Here is a 6,560-nt window from a genome sequence, read left to right on the forward strand (position 1 = left end):
TTTTTTTAAAGCTAAAGTGAATAGAGAGAAATACTGTTAACTGATGGTGCATGGAAGGGATTATAATCATTGTAATAAAACAAGGTATATGATTGTTGGATGTAAAACTGATGATCTGCCCTGTAAACTTTCACTAAATCCACAATAAAAACTTAAAACACACACACACACACACACACACACAAAGTGGAAATAAATCAGTCCCCAGATGATAAAATGTGTCCTTGCACCTTCACTGAGCTTGCATAATCCTTTCATGTGAAAACCCTTTTGGACTTGATGGATTTGATACTAGTCCCCTGAAGCATTTCATCTGAACCAAAGCTTTGTAGAACCAAAGGATCCCCTGTAGTAACTAAGGTCCCATACCCAATTATGTGAACTCTTCCCAGTCCTTAACCTTATGAGTATTCTTTAGATTCCAGAGCATGATTATGTCAAGATCCATGACCAGTGACTCTACAGTAGGAATTGGCAAATTGTTCTTTTGTTTTTTTCTGTGAATTTCCAGATTATAAATATTGTCACTCTATACACTATGTGTGAAGATAAGGTTATTGAAAATATCATGGCTTGGCTCAGGTGCACCTTAGTCCTAAAACTGATATTTTTGCTCTTGAGCAATTTACAGAGGTCTCGTGAAGCAGATTTGCCTAATGTAACACATCATTTAATACCTTGACCACTGCTTCCATGAGTGTTGATGGTGGATCCAAGAAAAATTAAGTCTTTGACAACTTCAAAATTTTCTTCACTTATATGGATGTTGTTTATTGGTGCGGTGGTGAGGACTTTTGTTTATATTACATTGAGATGCAGCCCATACCAGGGGCTGAGGTCTTTGATCATCATCAGTAAGTATTTTAATTCTTCCTTCTTTTCAGAAAGCACTGTTGTATCATCGACATATCACAGGTTGTTAATGAGTCTTCTTCCAATTCTCATGCAATGTTCTTCTTCATATAATCCAGCCTATTGGATTATTTGCTTAGTGTACAGATTTAATAAGTATGGTGAAAGAATATGACCCTGATGAACATCTTTCCTGATTTTATACCATTCAGTGCTCCCATGTTCTGTTCGAACAACTGCCTCTTGGTCTATGCACAAGTTCCTCATGAGCACAATGAAGTGTTCTGGAATACTCATACTTAACAATGTTGTTCATAGTTTATCATGATCCCCACACAATAGAAAGCCTTTGTGCAGTTAGTAAATCACAGGCAAACATCTTTCTGGTATTGTCTGCTTTCAGTCAAGTTCAATCTGATGTAAGCAATGATGTCCCTCATTCCATGACCTCTTCTGAATCTGGCTTGAACCTCTGGAAAATTTCCATCAATGTATAGTTTCAGCTGTTTTTGTACTACATTTAGCAAAAATTGACTCCCGATGGGTATCAATGTTATGGTCTGATGATTTCCACAATCCATTAGGTCACCTCTCTTCAAATGGGCACAAATGTGGATTTCTCCCAATCAGTTGGCCAGGTAGTTGTAATCAGAATTTGTTGGCATACATGAGTGAGTGCCTCCAATGCTGCATTAGTTTGTTGAAAGTTTTCAATTTGTATTCCTTCTATTCCTGGGGTCTTGTGCTTTGTCAACACCTTCAGAGCATCTTAGACTTATTTGTACAGGATCATTGGCTCTTGATCATATGCTACCTCTAGAAATGGTTGAATATTGACTATTTCTTTTTGGTACAGTGACTACATATTCCTTGCATTTTCTTTTGAAGCTTTCTGCATCATTCCATATTTTGTCATAAAATCCTTTAATATTACAAATAGAGGTTTGAATTTTTTCTTCAGCTTCCTCAGCTTATGTGTTCTTCCCTTTTAGTGTTCTTCCCTTTTAGTTTTGTAACTCCAGGTCTTTGTACATTTTGTTGTAATATATGACTTTGTCTTCTCAAGCTCACCTTTCAAATTTTCTGTTCAGCTCTTATGCCTCCTAACTTCTTCCATTTTCTTTACCATCTCTATTCTGGAAAGCAAATATTAGAACATCTTCTGACAACCATTTTGATGTTCCCTTTTTTCTTGTCTTCTTAATGGCCCTTTGCTTTGTTCCTGTATGATGTTATTTATGCCATCCCACAACTCTTCTGGTCTTTGGTCTTTATTATCTAATGCATAAAATCTTTTCTTCAGATGATCTCTAAGTTCAGGTGGGATATATCCAAGATCATATTTTGGCACTTGTGGACTAGTTTTCATTTTCTTGAGCTTCAGCCTGAATTTGGATATTAGGAATTGATGGTTTGCTCTACTGTCTTGTCCTGGCCTTGTTTTAGCTTTTCCACCATATCTTTCCACAGATGTAGTCAATTTAATTTCTGTGTATTCTATCTGCTGAGGTCCATGTGTATAGTCATCTTTTATGTTGTTTTAAAAAGGTATTCACAATGAAGATGTCATTGGTCTTACAAAATTCTCTCATGTGATCTCCAGCATCTTTCTATCAACAAGGCCATGTTTTCCAATAACTAATCCTTTCTCTTTGTTTCCAACTTTTGCATTCGAATCACCAGTAATTATCAATACATCTTTATTGCATGTTTGATCAATTTCAGACTGAATAAATTGGTATTTTCTTTAAGTTTATCATCACTATCATTAGTGTTTGCTGCAGAAATCTGAATCATTGTGACCTTGACTTGTCTTCCTTCTAGGTGTATGGATATTATACTATTATAGACAGCATCATACTTCATGACTGATCTTGATATGTTCTTTTTGATGATGAATGTGATACCATTCCTCTTCAATTTGTCGTTCCCAGTATAGTAAACCATGTGATTGTCAGATTTATAATGGCTAATACTTGTCCATTTCAGCTCACTAATGTCTAGGATATTGATGTTTATGCATTACATTTCCATTTTGACAATTTCCAATTTTCCTAGATTCATACTTTGTACATTCCATATCTTGGTTTTTAATGGATGTTTATAGCTATTTCTCTTCATTTTGAATTTTATCCCTTCAGTAAATGAAGGTTCTGAGGGTTTTACTCCTTTTTTGTCATCATAATCAACACTACTTTCAGGAGGCAGTTCTTTCCTAGTAGCAGTTTAAGTGTTTTCCAAGCTGAGCATCTCATCTTTTGGCACTATATCTTACAATAGTCTGATGTTTTTCATCATGTTTCAATATTCAATATTCTGATACTGACATTGTTCTACTGCTATTCATAAAGTTTCCAGTGATTAAATATTCATATATAGTGTGGATCTCTTAAGTCAGGTGTAAACTGTTCACCTTTGGTGATACTGCTGATATTTAAATTACCCGTGGCATAGCCTTCAGTATGACATCAATATGCAAGCCACCACAGTACAGCAAACTGACAAACAAGTGGTGGATGGCCCAGGTAAGTTGACTTATATCACTGACCATCACAGCCAGTATTATTCTCACCTCACACTTAGGTATTTGTTGCTGCCAGACATACATCATTAATGCACAAAACAACTTCCAGAATCACAGTAACACACAAGCCACTTCAGTATGACAAATAGACAGATGACTTGTGCAATAAAGTAATAAACCTTAAAAATTCTTTGGAAAAATTTAGAAAAAGATAGTTTAAAAAAATTAAAACATGATTGGGGTGAAAATGTTGGAAACTAATGCTGCAGTGAAAAAGAGAAGACAGAAGGATATTTGATACATTTGAATTATTGGGTTGACAAAGAATATTGAATATACCATCATCTCTTCAGGAAAATTAACAAATAATTCCTAGAAGAAATACAAGCAAAATTCTTCTTAGTAGTGAGGATGACACAAGATTGACGATAAATTTATAATAATTGATGCCAGGTGATGAATGCATGGCAGACTAATACAATATTATACATGTACTTTTTTGTATATTTAAATTTTTTAATGTTAAATAATTTCACAAAAGACAAAAATGTGTATCAGTAAAGCTAAGGTGACATGTTTAACAACTTTCTGCTCCCAACACATTAATACACTCTTCGTTTAAAACTGCCTTCTCTGGGGATATTAATTTGAATGCTAAAATATATAAACTAAAATGTAATATAAAATTTAACTTTACCCCTTTGAGACAATTTTTCCATGCTCTGCCTCACTAATTATAAATCCTGAAATTTTATTATTCATCAAAAATCACAACTGTATAAGCTAAAACAGAAAGCGTTCTACTATGATTTAGGATAATATTTATGAAAAAGTTGGCAAAATATATTTTCAAACATAAAGGCAACCACAGCTTTCAAAAGAAACTCTCCAGGTGGTAGCATGAGAGAAGAGGCTAAGAGGTCCTCCTCTGGCTAGGAGTTTTTATTGTCTTTCTTTTGATCAGTGGTCTGTTTAGTGTTGGAAAGAATCATAGAAAACCTCTATTAAAAAAAGAGTCTCAGTACTTCATCAATGTGGCATTGATTAGTTGCTGATTTTTATTGCCTTATGCATCTTGGAGAGTCTTCCATGCTCTAGTGTAATGATGGGCTGAAGCATTCATCACCTAGAGCTCTTTGACAGGGCATTCAGGCAGATTTCTCATCTGCCAACACAAAAAGCTTTAACTATAAAACCAAAGAAAGCTTTAACTATAAAATCAAGGAGTCATGTTTTTCTTCATTCTTCTTATTTTTATTTTTATCTCATAAAAGCTGGCAGTACCCTGAAAAATATATAGAATCAACTTTCAAATATACTATGAAATCTTTTCATAATATTCAAAATTTTGAAATAACTAAAATGTCCAGCAAATGAATGGTTAAACAAAATAGGGAACATACACACAATGGTATACAACTCACCCACAAAGAGAAATGAAGTACTGATGCATGCTACAACATGAACAAAACTTGAAAACCTGCTTAGAAAAATAAGTCAGTCACAGAAGGGCTAACACTCTGTGATCTCATTTATGTGAAATGAGCTAATATATAGAAACAGAAAATTATTAGTAATTTCCAGGGGCAGAAGGGAGAGGAGAAGGGTATATTTTTGCTTAGGGAGCAGTGAGTCTATGTTAATAGTTGTCGAATGATTTGGAAAGGATACTGAGACAGAGAATGGTTGCACAACATGAAGAATGTAATCAATGTTACAAAATAATATATGTAGAAATTGCTAAGGTAGCATATATTTTGTTGTGTGCATTTTCACCATAATAAAAATTAACTAATTAAAAATATAAGTATTACAAAATTTAAATTTTCTACTAATAAATATTGCACTTCTGGACTGTGAACCACGAGTTCAGCAGTTCCTCAGAAACCCTATACAAGGTTGTTATGAGTCGGAATCAACTGAATAACACTTAACAGCAACAATAACACATATTACACAATCCCAGCTGGCTACTTATAAAAATTATGAAAGGAATCCCAGTGTGGTGCTATAGGATAAGCACAAGACTGTTAACTTTGGGGTCAGCTGTTCAAACCCACCAGCTGTTCCTCAAAAAGCCTGTACAGGATTGCTTTGTATCAGAAGTGACTCTATGGCACTTAACAACAACAATAACAATATGCTTTGAAGATTCCAGCTAGAGAAAGAACAAACACTAGACTTTCAGTTAGAATAACCGAGTCCAAGTCTCCTTGAAATTTCTAGCTCTGAAGGCTACTTGGCTATTACCCCTTTCTACAACTCCAAATACGGTAGCATAACATCTTCTAATCTTTCTTACTTGAACTTCCTTCTTCTATATTTAAATAATTCTTATATTTATCCAAAGCTCATCCTTATAATCCAAGAGAGTTTGTTCATCTTAAAATTAGCTGATTAACAACTTTAATTTTATCTGAAGACTTAATTATCCTTTGCCATACACCATCATCCACAACTCATTTCTTATTTTCTTATATTGTGGTGATTTGCATGATGCTCTGATGCTAGAAGGTATGCCACTGGAATATTAAATGTCAGTGCAGTCACCCATGGTGGATAGGTTCCAGCTGAGTTTCCAGACTATGAAAGAATAGGAATAAGGAAAGACAGACTACTTCTAAATATTTAGTCACTGGAAACCTTATGAATAGCAGTGGGACAGTTTCAGAAAGCACCAGAATAGTGAATACTGAAACAGCATGATAAACACTAAATATTGTCAGATATAATGCCAGAAGATGAGCCCCTCAGGTTGGAAGGAACTAAAAATAATGCTGGGGAAAAGCTTCCTCCTCAAAGTAGAGTTGGCCATGAAGAAACAAATGGAGTAAAGCTTTTGGAAAATTCATGTGCTGAAGGAACACAACTCAAAAGAAGAAATACCTATAAATAGCCATTAATAATCAAAACATATAATGCTTCCAGGAAAATAAGAAGTTGTAGAAATGAAATGGAATTAATAAAGATCTATATTCTAGGCATCAGTGAGCTGAAATAGTCTGCTGGTGGTGGTTATGTGCCATGTAATCGGTTCTGACTCATAGTGACCTTGTGCAGTGTTTCCAAGGCTATAAATCTTTGAGGGAGCAGAAAGCCTCATCTTTCTCCTGTGAAACACCTGGTAGTTTCAAACTGCTGACCCTGAGGTTAGCAGCCTGATTAGTAACTACTACACTACCAG

The sequence above is a fragment of the Chrysochloris asiatica genome, unplaced genomic scaffold, assembly GCF_000296735.1.
Source record: "Chrysochloris asiatica unplaced genomic scaffold, ChrAsi1.0 scaffold00057, whole genome shotgun sequence".
NCBI classification, from domain to species: domain Eukaryota; kingdom Metazoa; phylum Chordata; class Mammalia; order Afrosoricida; family Chrysochloridae; genus Chrysochloris; species Chrysochloris asiatica.